General features: G+C 38.8%; 1 long non-coding RNA gene across 2 annotated transcripts in view; it reads left to right on the top strand.

Annotated features, from left to right (window-relative positions):
- The first annotated feature begins 1288 nt into the window (after window positions 1-1288).
- Window positions 1289-11535, top strand: part of LOC114484316 (uncharacterized) — a 17729-nt gene continuing 7482 nt past the window's right edge. Inside the window, exons 1-2 of one of the 2 annotated variants that reach the window (XR_003677049.2) lie at window positions 1289-1577; window positions 9577-9804. This is a non-coding gene — a long non-coding RNA (uncharacterized lncRNA). Of the gene's footprint in view, window positions 1578-6348; window positions 6620-9576; window positions 9805-11535 lie in introns of those variants that run through there. The other variant, XR_003677050.2, reaches the window with a different exon arrangement.

The raw sequence follows: 11535 nt of genomic DNA, 5'->3' as shown, positions 1-11535 counted from the left end.
GCTAGGCCCGTGAGCCATGGCCGCTGAGCCTGCGCGTCCAGAGCCTGTGCTCCGCAACGGGAGAGGCCACAACAGTGAGAGGCCCACGTAGCGCAAAAAAAAAAAAAAAAAAAAAAACCAACTACAGTGAGGTATCACTTCACACCGGTCAGAATGGCTATCATCAAAACATCTAAGCAATAAATGCTGGAGAGAGTGTGGAGAGAAGGGAAGTGTCTTGCACTGTTGGTGGGAATGTAAATTGATACAGCCACTATAGAGAGCAGTATGGAGGTGACTTAAAAAACTAAAAATAGAACTACCATACGACCCAGCAATCCCACTACTGGGCATATACCCTGAGAAAACCATAATTCAAAAAGAGTCATGTACCACAGTGTTCATTGCAGCTCTATTGACATTGTGATTTTAGATGGAAATTTTTCTACAAAGAAAGAGCAAAGGGCCAGCATACTAATGGCAATGAATATCTAGGGGCTGGTCTAAAAAATGCTTGGTCCTTTAAGCAGACATGCAGACTTTTCAACCATAACTCATACTTCTCAGCAAATTCATTTTATACACTGAAATGAAGCTTTTGACGAAACTCATGGCTCTGCCTGAATGTGCCTTTGGCTGTGGCTTAAGCAGCTGCCTCTGACTCTTCTTAAGTCTGTCAGCTTATGAAAGAGGTGTGAAGGGGCCAACCCTGCCTCCCAGTGGGGACAGAATCAAGAAGTTTTGCTATCCTCCCTGCCCTCCCTGTCCCAGCTACCTCTTTTTTCCAGTCCCCACTGGAGCAGAGGGAAAGGTAGAATGGATGTGGGAAATGCTGCTTCTGGTGCTGAGGTGATCTCAATCTGTGTGCCAGCAAGTGTGGCGCTGGGCCATGTATCAGCTTTGGAACCAGATAGTGCTACGTTTGAACCTTGCTTTCTCCTCTGAGATTTTGTGTAAATTATTTCATCAGTCTGATCTTGTTCTATCTCTGGGCCTCAGTTTTCTCATTTAGAAAGTGAGAAAGATAAGAATACTAGCTCCCTCTCAGATTTTCTAAGTTCATTTTATTTGTACCCAGAGCAAAATAAGTTCTCCTTAATGATTATTTACTCCACAACCTTTATCATAGATTCCATTCTGGACATCTTTCTTTTGACAGGTATACCAGTTAGCTTATGCTGGGTAATGAACTACCCTAAAACATTTTAAACAAAACCATTTCCTGAGCTCAGCGTTCTTCCGATTGGCAGTTTGAGCTGGATTTAGCTGGACGTTGTGTTGTGGATTTGGCTGATGTTGGCTGGGCTTGCTCTTGTAACTGCGTTTAGCTGGTAAGGCACCCAAGGCTGCCTGTGACAGGGGAGCCTTTCTGGAGAGGCTGGATTTGTTCCCACGGAAATAGCGGAGGTACCAAGAGAGCAGAGTGGAAGCTGTAAGACCTCTTGAGACCCAGGTGTGGAATAAACACAACGTTTCTTCTGCCACATTCTTTCGGTTCATCAACTCATAAGCCCAGCCCAGATTTAAGGGGCATAAAATACATTCCGTTTCTTGATGGAGGAGCTGAAAGAATTGGTGCAATATTTGCCGTCTACCAGGTAAGCTCCTTCTAGATACAGTTTTAATTGACAAAAGGAACACTGTACTGCATGACAGGATGCTTGGTTCTTAGTCACTTCACTGAGTCTATCATCATCTACAAAGGAGGGCACTTGTAGCAAAGCTTTGTTATTTTAATTTAAAATTGCGTCTCCTTGTGATTCATCCCAGCGCTAAGACAAGCATTGATGCCATGCATTTATTTATTGGGGGGTTGGGGACACCTCCTCTTTTTTTTTTTCTTTCTAACAGGTGTCCTGGGAAATCCTCCTGGAGTAGCAATCTGGCCCTTCATCTCATTTTGTCAATCCGATCACCCTAGGGTAGGGCAATTTAACAGGAGTAATTAATCATTGTATTTTCTGAAATTCGAAGCCAAGGCACATTAGCCTCATACCAGAGAGCATGTATGCAAGTGAGGGGGTTATGAAGGAGTGTGTGTAATGAGAGAGGTAAGAGTCTTATAATTAAGGAGGAGCATAAATAATAATGAAAGTCATTAGTGCCACTCGGTTGAAAGAATGTCATCAATGTAATTGGGGCATTAAAGTGAAATCCATTATGACAAACATTAACACATACAGAGGAGGGGAAAATGTGGTTATCTTGAGTTTGACAGATAGTGTCAGCTTCCAGTGGGGCCCAGATGGCATTCAGGAAAATGTTATGAGCAGTTTTATTTTAATATTTTTGGTTATGTGATATTTGGGAATCGAATGACACAAACACATGAGGAATTTTCACATGCCTGGCCTTGAAGCGGCTGGCAGAGAGGGGAGGTCAGCGGAGGCAGCAGCCGACTGGAGGACTTCCATCTCAGTGCACGATGTTTTTTCTTAGGTGTTGTGAAAACTCAAGGCATATGATGCAGCCTGGCATTTTTTCCTCTGTGAAATTCCCTGTTGAACCAGACATGCAGTTTGGATGCTTTCTTTAAAAAATAGCAAAGTGTGGGGGGAGCGACAGGGATGAGAATGAGGACATTTAAACAATTATGCAGGAAATTATATGATGCTAAAATTGAACACGGACAGACTGTGCAATGGCAGGATTCCCACTCGTGCTGAGCTTTGCAAAGTAGAGGATTTTTTTCTCTCTCTGGGACTGTCATTTTTGAGCGTGAAATAATTTAGAATATAAAACAAAAGAAAAAATTTAAATATGTCTAGAGATGGAGGCAAAGAAAAACAAAAAAGAAGGCAGTTGTAAAATATAAGAGAATTAAGATGAAATGTGAGAGAGAGAGAGAGAGAGTGTGTGTGTGTGTGTGTGTGTGTGTGTTCAAAAGGAGAAAATGATAAATGATGGCAGTGGTTTGGAAAGAGGTATGTTCTTCTCTGGGGTTTCTTTTTTGTTTTTTAAATAAATTTATTTATTTTATTTATTTATTTTTGGCTGCATTGGGTCTTTGTTACTGCGCACAGGCTTTCTCTAGTTGCAGCGAGCGGGGGTTGCTCTTCGTTGCGGTGCATGGGCCTCTCATTGTGGTGGCTTCTCTTGTTGTGGAGCATGGGTTCTAGGTGCGCGGGCTTCAGTAGTTGTGGCACGTGGGCTCAGTAGTTGTGGCTCACGGGCTCTAGAGCGCAGGCTAAGTAGTTGTGGTGCACGGGCTTAGTTGCTCCACGGCATGTGGGATCTTCCCGGAACAGGGATCGAACCTGTGTCCCCTGCATCGGCAGGTAGATTCTTAACCACTGCGCCACCAGGGAAGCCCTCTGGGGTTTCTTTTCAGGGTAGGACAGACTCGAGGGGATTGAGTCTCTGCCAGCAGGGGTATCATGAGGATTCAATGAGTCTATATATGTAAAAGCCTTAGCACACTGACTAATGGTAAACCCTCAATAAATGGGAGCTATAATAACTATCATAAGTGTTATCGTATGTCAAGACTGGTAGAGCAATCCATATATGGGGGGGTCTAGATTATTCATTCATGATGGGGAAGAGGGAGGAGTACATTGACATCTGTGTCAAACCCACTGTATGCAAAGAGATTTAGATAATATGTTAGCTCATTTAATCCACATGGCAAACCTGCTCAGCAGGTATTATTGCCTATAATCTAGGAGACAAAGGCTCAGTTTAACGCATGTAAAGCAGTTAAAACAGTGATTGGTACATAATAAAGTCTCAATAAATATTAGCTCTTATGATTGCCACACTCGAAGTCACACAGCCAACCATTGGAAGAGTCAGGTTTTAAATCCTTCTCTCTTTAATTCCAGTTGCACCAAGCTTCCTCTCACCTGACTCACCTGGAGCAATCTGCATCCCACAGATGAACATTCTAGGGTGAAAAGGCTGTGGAGACAGCTGGGATGTGATGGAAAGTCTTTGAAGCTTGGAGCCAGATACTTAAGTCGAAATCCCTGATACTTAGATGCATGGTTTGTGTAGTGCACATGCAGTCATGGTGCCCAGAGTTCCCTTCAAGGAAGGACTGGCTACCCCAGTTACTGGGAAAACTGTTAGTGCTCATATAAGGTCATGGCCCTTCCTGAGATAGTCCATACTTGATCTTGATGACTAATGGCCGTGGAAGTGTGAAGGCATAGACATCCCAGCTTAGTAGGAACGACTCAGAGGGGATATTATAGCTCTAGGGCTCCTCGCATGCAGGGGTGTGTGTGTGTGTATGGATGTGTCTGAATGTTGCCCGAAGCTGTCAGAGGTCCTGCATGACAACTAGACTCCTCCTTCCCATGCCCTGTGTTTTCCATCCCTTCCACAAGAGTGGATCCCAAACACTCTTTTTAATAAACATTCTGCATATTAAACTCTAGTTCAGAATCTGCTTCCTGGGGAATTCAAGTGGAGACAGTTTTGAATATGCGAAGGGAAGTGGTATGGTAGTTGCCTAAGAGATTTCTGTGAGGCTCTGAGGGGAACTAGTCAGCCTATTCAGGCAGGAACACAGCTCTGAGCACATAAAGGAGTTTCAGAAAATATTACTGAATCTAAAGCTGAGTTGATTAAAGAAAAGATGCTGAGTACACATCATAACATCAGCACTGAGCAGGATCATTCAGGGCGGCTGAAGAATTTCAATCAGCATCTCCGTCCCACCCTGAGGAGATGCCATCCTGCATTCAGGTTCATCCCTAGGGAGCTTGCCAGGAGACAGAAGAGACTGTTTGAGTAACAATGTCTTGCTGAACTTCCCCCATCTATGTGCTCTGAGGTAGGAAAAAACCTATTTAAAATGAATATCAAAGACATCAGAGAAGAACAAAAAAGCGTCATAAAATGACAACATTTAAACCTAAGAGGAAATGCAGAGAACAGGCTTGTGTCTTGATTTAGGAAGCCTGACTTAAGAGTCTAAATAATAAGTAATAATAATAATAATAAGAGTGGAACTAAGGAGGAACAATCAGAAGCAAGAAATGGACTGACTTAATTTTGTCTGTTTGCGTGCTTGTGTTTTTTTGTTTGTTTGATTGATTGATTGATTGATTGATTGATGGCTGCTTTGGGGTCTTCGTTGCTCGCACGGGCTTTCTCTAGTTGCGGCGAGCGGGACTACCCTTTGTTGCGGTGCATGGGCTTCTCATTGTGGTGGCTTCTCTTGTTGCGGAGCATGGGCTCTAGGCGTGTGGGCTTCAGTAGTTGTGGTGCATGGGCTCAGTAGTTGTGGCTCACGGGCTCTAGAGCGCAGGCTCAGTAATTGTGGCGCATGGGCTTAGTTGGTCCACGGCATGTGGGATCTTCCCGGCCCAAGGATCAAACCCATGTACCCTGCATTGCCAGGCAGATTCTTAACCACTGCACCACCAGGAAAGTCCCTGCTTACTTGTTTTTAAATTACATTTTTATTAATTTTAAAGTAGATGAATAATATATAAATATGATCTCATAATAAAAAAGGACCTAACCCTAAAGGACTAGATCCTGCTCACCCTAGAGGTTTTTGGCAATAGAAAACATTGTTGGGCTAGCGATTCTTTTCTATTAGTGAATACAATATTTGCTTTTATATTTTTATTTGTTTTTTTAGAATTTTCAATTACTTTTTGAGTCTTTTTTAACTTACATTTTTCTTCAAGATATCTTATTTCTTCAAACTCTTAAAAATTATTTGTAGAAGGTTATTCATAACTTATTTTGGAATTAAACAAAAGGAACCTCACATTTGTAGCAATATTACCCTTATACTTACTAAGAGTGTTTATTTGTATATTGTTCCTTATTTTCTTAGAGAATTATCTGATTTTCAAAGAATGAACTGTTTGCGGGAAAAATAATCTTTGTTATAATTAAAATTACAGTAATTTAATCATTATACTTTTATATTATTTTAATTTTTGGTTTAACTACAATTGTCTTTCTATCTTTTACAGTTGGATATTTAGATAATCACATCAACTGTTTTTGTAATTATCTATCTATCTACCTGTCAATCTCTATCCATTATTTGTAGGGCTGTGAAATCCCCTCTGAGCACAGCTTTAGCTACTTCCTAGTGGCTTGAAAAACAGGTCATTTATTTTAAATAGTTTCTATATTGTTACTGCATTTTAACTAGTTTATTATTTAAAAGTATAAAATTTAATTTCTCAATGTGTTTTGGAGGGCATTAGCCATTAATATATTATTGATTTATAATTCAGTTTCATCAAGGTTAGAAAATAGATTGTCTGCATTTATTTTTTAATTAGAGATAATTCCCTGTTGCCTAGCATATAATCTGTATTTATAATGTTTCCTAGGTTTGTAAAGAATGCATATTTTTTCTTTGGAAATTATGAGCTGCTCTAGAGAGCTATTTGATCGTACTTATTGTTTGTGTCACTTAACTCTTATATCTTTACTATTTTTCCCTTCTTTTAGGGAAAAGGTTTCAAAGTCTCTCCTATGAATTCTCCCACTTCAGCTTTATATATTTGTGAAGCTATTGCAAAATCTCTTTGCATTTTCAAAATTCCATCATTAGAAATGGATTACTTTCCATCCAAATGGATTTTTATTTTCAAAAATTTTCTAAAGAAATACCATCAGCCTTAGAAAAGGTGATACTTCCAGCTGGCCTGGCAATCACAAGGTATTGATGCCTCTCTCTTCCCTCCTGGGCCTTTGCCAGTCTTGGCTAATTGATCAAGGTCTTCCTTCCTGCAGAGTCCAGATGCTACCTTGGAATATACTGCTCAAGTCAGTTGCTACCAACTGATCACAGTTTGCCCTTCAGTTAAACCCTATTTGCCCTCCCTGTTTTAAACATTATTAGTCAATGTAAGAAAGTAAAGTTGACCAATGCCTACTAGGTTTGGAGGGATGCCTCAGATTAATACTTTATCTGTCAAGCTAAAGCTGTTGGCCAGCACTGTTTAACATGGGAAATCTCAAGATAAAAAGTATCCTTGAGACCTTCTCAAAATAATTATTTGACAAAGTCCAGACAACCAAGTGATGAATCAAAATAAACAATTCTGCATTAAAGAAACTATGGTCATGTAATCCATCAAAATAAGATTAAACAATTATAGTTACAGGACGAATATACACAGTTTATACTCTGACCATGGAAATAAAGAATGTTACTGGCTGGAAATAAGTTAAAAGAGCTGATCTGTGATTATTGGGAGGATATTTTGGGGGAAGGAAAAAAGCTGTTGACCTCACCTAATCTTCTTTTAAACATATTGGTAACTAAACCTCTTGGTAAATAATGATATTTGGTAGGAGGGAGGGTTCTTATCTATGGAATTGTCTTCACAGAATACCCATGGGTTAGGATTGCCTATGATGAACAAGACTAGTACAAATGGATTTATGAAACATAATTCCCAAGAAATATTATATAAGCTATATGACAATCTGGAATATCAAATGAAAATGTCTCATGACTAAAATGTTTTCCACTGTGTAAGACTCTGGCAAATTTCAATTAGAGGCCTCCTATATGACTGTAGTCCAAAGACCTCTTCTCAGAAGGAAGAATATGAGGAACCATTAATGGTCTCTGGGACCTCTCTTCATTTTGCTTGGGCCTCTCAATTCTTGCATATTGAAATTATTAGTAAAGCTTGGTGTTGAGTAAGGCCATTCATTTTCTTGACTCATATTTGACAATCAATTCTTCATGTTTGCTGAGTAAGAAAATTGGGAAGATGCATAGACAGAAGTACAAAACTGAGTATTTCATCTTTCTTAGCATGAAATCCAGCAAAATTGAAACATGGGACTAACAAAATGTTTTACTCTCAACCTGTTAATGTTTTTCAAAGTATTTTTTACATACTTAGGGGATTTTTAGGCAATTCCATCACTTAAAGTTTAAAATGTTTACCTATTATTTAACAAATCATTTTGTTTTGCTTCTATTTCTCCTCATTCTATATACGGGTAATTTATTATTATTAAAGGTAGCATGTACTATAAAATCCCTGAAAAATGTTTTGTTTCTATTTACCTACCCGTACTTTTTTTTCAAGGAGAACACACATGTTATAAAGATTATTTAACATTAAATTCTTTATAATATGTGTGAATAATTTTCAAATGATAAATTATTTATTATTTATTTAAAAACTGTATGCCAGATCCTTAGTAAGGATTGATTTAACAAATGTCAGAGCTTATAGAAATGCTAAAGGATGGGGAAGAAAATGATTAAAATGTGGAACCCAGCATTCTCAATCCTAACATTTTGTCTCCAATCTGGTAATTTATACAGATTTTTAGAGTGTTCATTCTCCCTTATTTTTTCTACATGCACAGCTGCTTATAATGTCCTAAGCAGTATTTTAAGTGATGATAAAAAGAAAAAGGATAGAAAATCTTCCCTCAAGGAGTTAAGGGTTCAAAATAAAAGTAGAAGTGTGGTGTATTGTTAAAGGTAACAAGCTCTGTATAAAGAGACTTGGAAGAGGAAACAGTAACTGCCTGGGGCAGCTAAGGAAGGCTTCCATGAAGAGGAGATCAGTGTATAAACTAGGGACATCTAATTCATGGTATATAGGAAAGTTTTAAGACTTTGATATTCCATTATTCAAAATAACACCTTGAATGGGGTACAAAATACAACATCACACCTGATTGAAATAGACATTGAAATAGTCATGAATAGTCATGTCAACACTGTAAACCTTGACAATTAACATCATTATGGATTGACATAAACTCTTTGGGTTTCATTTTCTTCATCAGATAAAAAGTGGGGTTGAATTGCATTACCCAATACTTTTTGAACCCAGGAATCAGTGTTACCAAGGCTAATAATAAATTTATACCAGAAGACAGACTATAACCAAAACCTACCCTAGGAGGCATTATTTTAGCAATCAGGCAGCAGGTGTGAGAATCCTGATATAAGAAGTTGGAAAGAGCAAAATGCCTGACAAAATTGTTACCTACAGTAACCTAAGAAGCAAATCACATTCCTTACATACATGAGGGCATAGGGGGAAAGTATGAAGACAGAACTTGTTAGCAATGTGTGTAGAATATTATTGGATGCTTTGGCAAAGTGTTAAAAGAAAGAGATTAACTCCAGATAGAATTGGCTGGTTTCCAAATAAAAATGAAGGAAAGCAAAGGTTCTAATGTTGGAAAAGCATACTGCATCTAAACCCTAGTTAAGATGGCAAATATAGAGGTTTTGAATGGAAATATGCCCAGTAAATCTGATCAATTGATTAAAATGATGTAAGCAAAAATCAAAGTAAGAGTATAGCCTACATACTTATTGTTAAAATTTTTCAGTGGGTTATTGTGCCTCAGGGAAAAGATTGAACAAAGGGTTTGGCCTTTACACCTGTTATTGTAGATAACCTCTTAGAAGCAGCATAGAGAGAGAGAGACAGGGAAAGAGAACGGGAGGTGTGGGGAGCAAGGAGGAGGAACAGGAAAAGTTTAATAAACCGCCATGAGTGTAGTTAGCACATAGAATTTACTGGTATCAAACTATAAGAAGCCAAGTAAGTTTTGAAAGATAGTTACTACCAAAGAAACCAAGAGCTTGAGACTTAAAATGACCCTTTGGCTCTCAAATTGCTGCAGGCAAAAGGCAGAATAAGAAAGTCACACAACCCTCTAGGTGGGCCAAGGAGGATAATGGAAAAAGAACCACCCCCCAGAAGGCATTGCCTAGAGACTCGAAGAGCAAAGACAAGGTTGCTTCTTTCCAAGAACAGAATCAAGACTTAAAGACTTCTCTGTATACAGAGAATGGAAGACCTTAAGAATGTCTGCCCAGAGGATTTCAAATTTGATACAAACCTGTGGCTGGTATGTATTTCCCATTTTTCCACTTTCCAACTGGGAGTGTTTACTGTGGTTATCCTCTCCTGTCCAATCTCTGCATTTGAGGGTAGGTTGATAGGGTGTCAGGAAATGCCTTTTAATTCACAAATTTCTGTAACATTCTATGAAGGTTCTTCTGAACCTGATATATAGTAATCACTACACATCACTAAGAGATCCTAGACTTTGAAATAAATGTGTTGATTAGTTGATATTTGGGATTGTCTCCCATGACAAGCGAGTAAATGGGTTTTGTTATTGTTTTGGGGTTTGTTTCCTAAATGTGTGGGAAGAAGAGAACAAAGAGATATATGGTGATCACTAGGATAGAAAATTACGGTATTTATATATTTATATGTCTGAAATTCAAAAAATATCAAGGTTAGCTGAGTTTAATTAGTGTTCATGTCTAGGTGTTTGATGGCTCAGCAATGTTTTGGATGAGTAATAATATAAAGACATACATGCTATATAAGTCAATGTACACTTATTTGCTTTTCTTGTCTTCACTTCGGGTAAAATCAATAATTATGTTTTTATGTAAACTTTGTCCCCTAATTTGTGTTCAAGTGACAATAGTAATAGAAAAGGTTAAAATATAAAGTAGAGCGACTTCCCTGATGGTCCAGTGGTAAAGAACCCGCCTTCCAATGCAGGGGACATGGGTTTGATCCCGGATGGGGAACTAAGATCCCACATACCACAGGGCAACTAAGCCCGCGCCACAACTGCTGAGCTCGCGCATCTCAATGAGAGAGCCCGCGTGCTGCAAACTACAGAGCCCACGTATTCTGGAGCCCACGCGCCACAACTAGAGAGAGAAAACCCACACGCCACAACTAGAGAGAAGCCTGCATGCCCCAACGAAGGATCCCACGTGCAGCAACAAAGATCCCGTGTGCTGCAACTAAGACCCGATGCAGCCAAAATAAGTAAATAAATAATAAATATTTAAAAATATATATACAGTAAAGATATATTCAAAGTGCAGACAGTTTGATTATGAAACAAGCGTAAACAATAAAAAATATAGAGTATAGATTTTCAGGAATGTTATTTTTCTTCTAGATTGTTTATTATTTTTTATTAAAATAAACTAAAATAAATCAAATCACTAATTTGAACAAAATATAGTAAATTAATTTGGATTTATATTTTTTGATTATTTAAATCAAATGCATTACTCTTTAGATATAAAACTATTCACAATTCTAGCCTTTAATGTCCATCTAGATGCCAGTGTAAACAATCAGTATTGTCCTTCAGACATATTGCCCAATTTTATCAAATAAAAATGCAAGACACCCCATTAAATTTGAACCTCAGATAAACAGCAATAGTTTTTTGTACAAGTATGTTCCAGATATTGCATTAAGGCATACTTATTCTAAAACAATTACGCATTTTTAAATCTAAAATTCAAATTAAACTGACTGTCCTGTATTTTATCTGGAAACCCTAATATACGTATAAATTTAAGAGTAATTGAATTTGCTTAATATTGCAACATGTGGGCTTCCCTGGTGGCGCAGTGGTTGAGAGTCCGCCTGCCGATGCAGGGGACGCAGGGCCGTGCCCCGGTCCGGGAGGATCCCACATGCCGCGGAGCGGCTGGGCGCGTGAGCCATGGCGCTGAGCCTGCGCGTCCGGAGCCTGTGCTCCGCAACGGGAGAAGCCACAACAGTGAGAGACCCACGTACCGCAAAAAAAAAAAAA

The sequence above is a fragment of the Physeter macrocephalus genome, chromosome 18 (genome assembly GCF_002837175.3).
Source record: "Physeter macrocephalus isolate SW-GA chromosome 18, ASM283717v5, whole genome shotgun sequence".
NCBI classification, from domain to species: domain Eukaryota; kingdom Metazoa; phylum Chordata; class Mammalia; order Artiodactyla; family Physeteridae; genus Physeter; species Physeter macrocephalus.
This window is presented reverse-complemented; position numbering and strand designations above follow the sequence as displayed.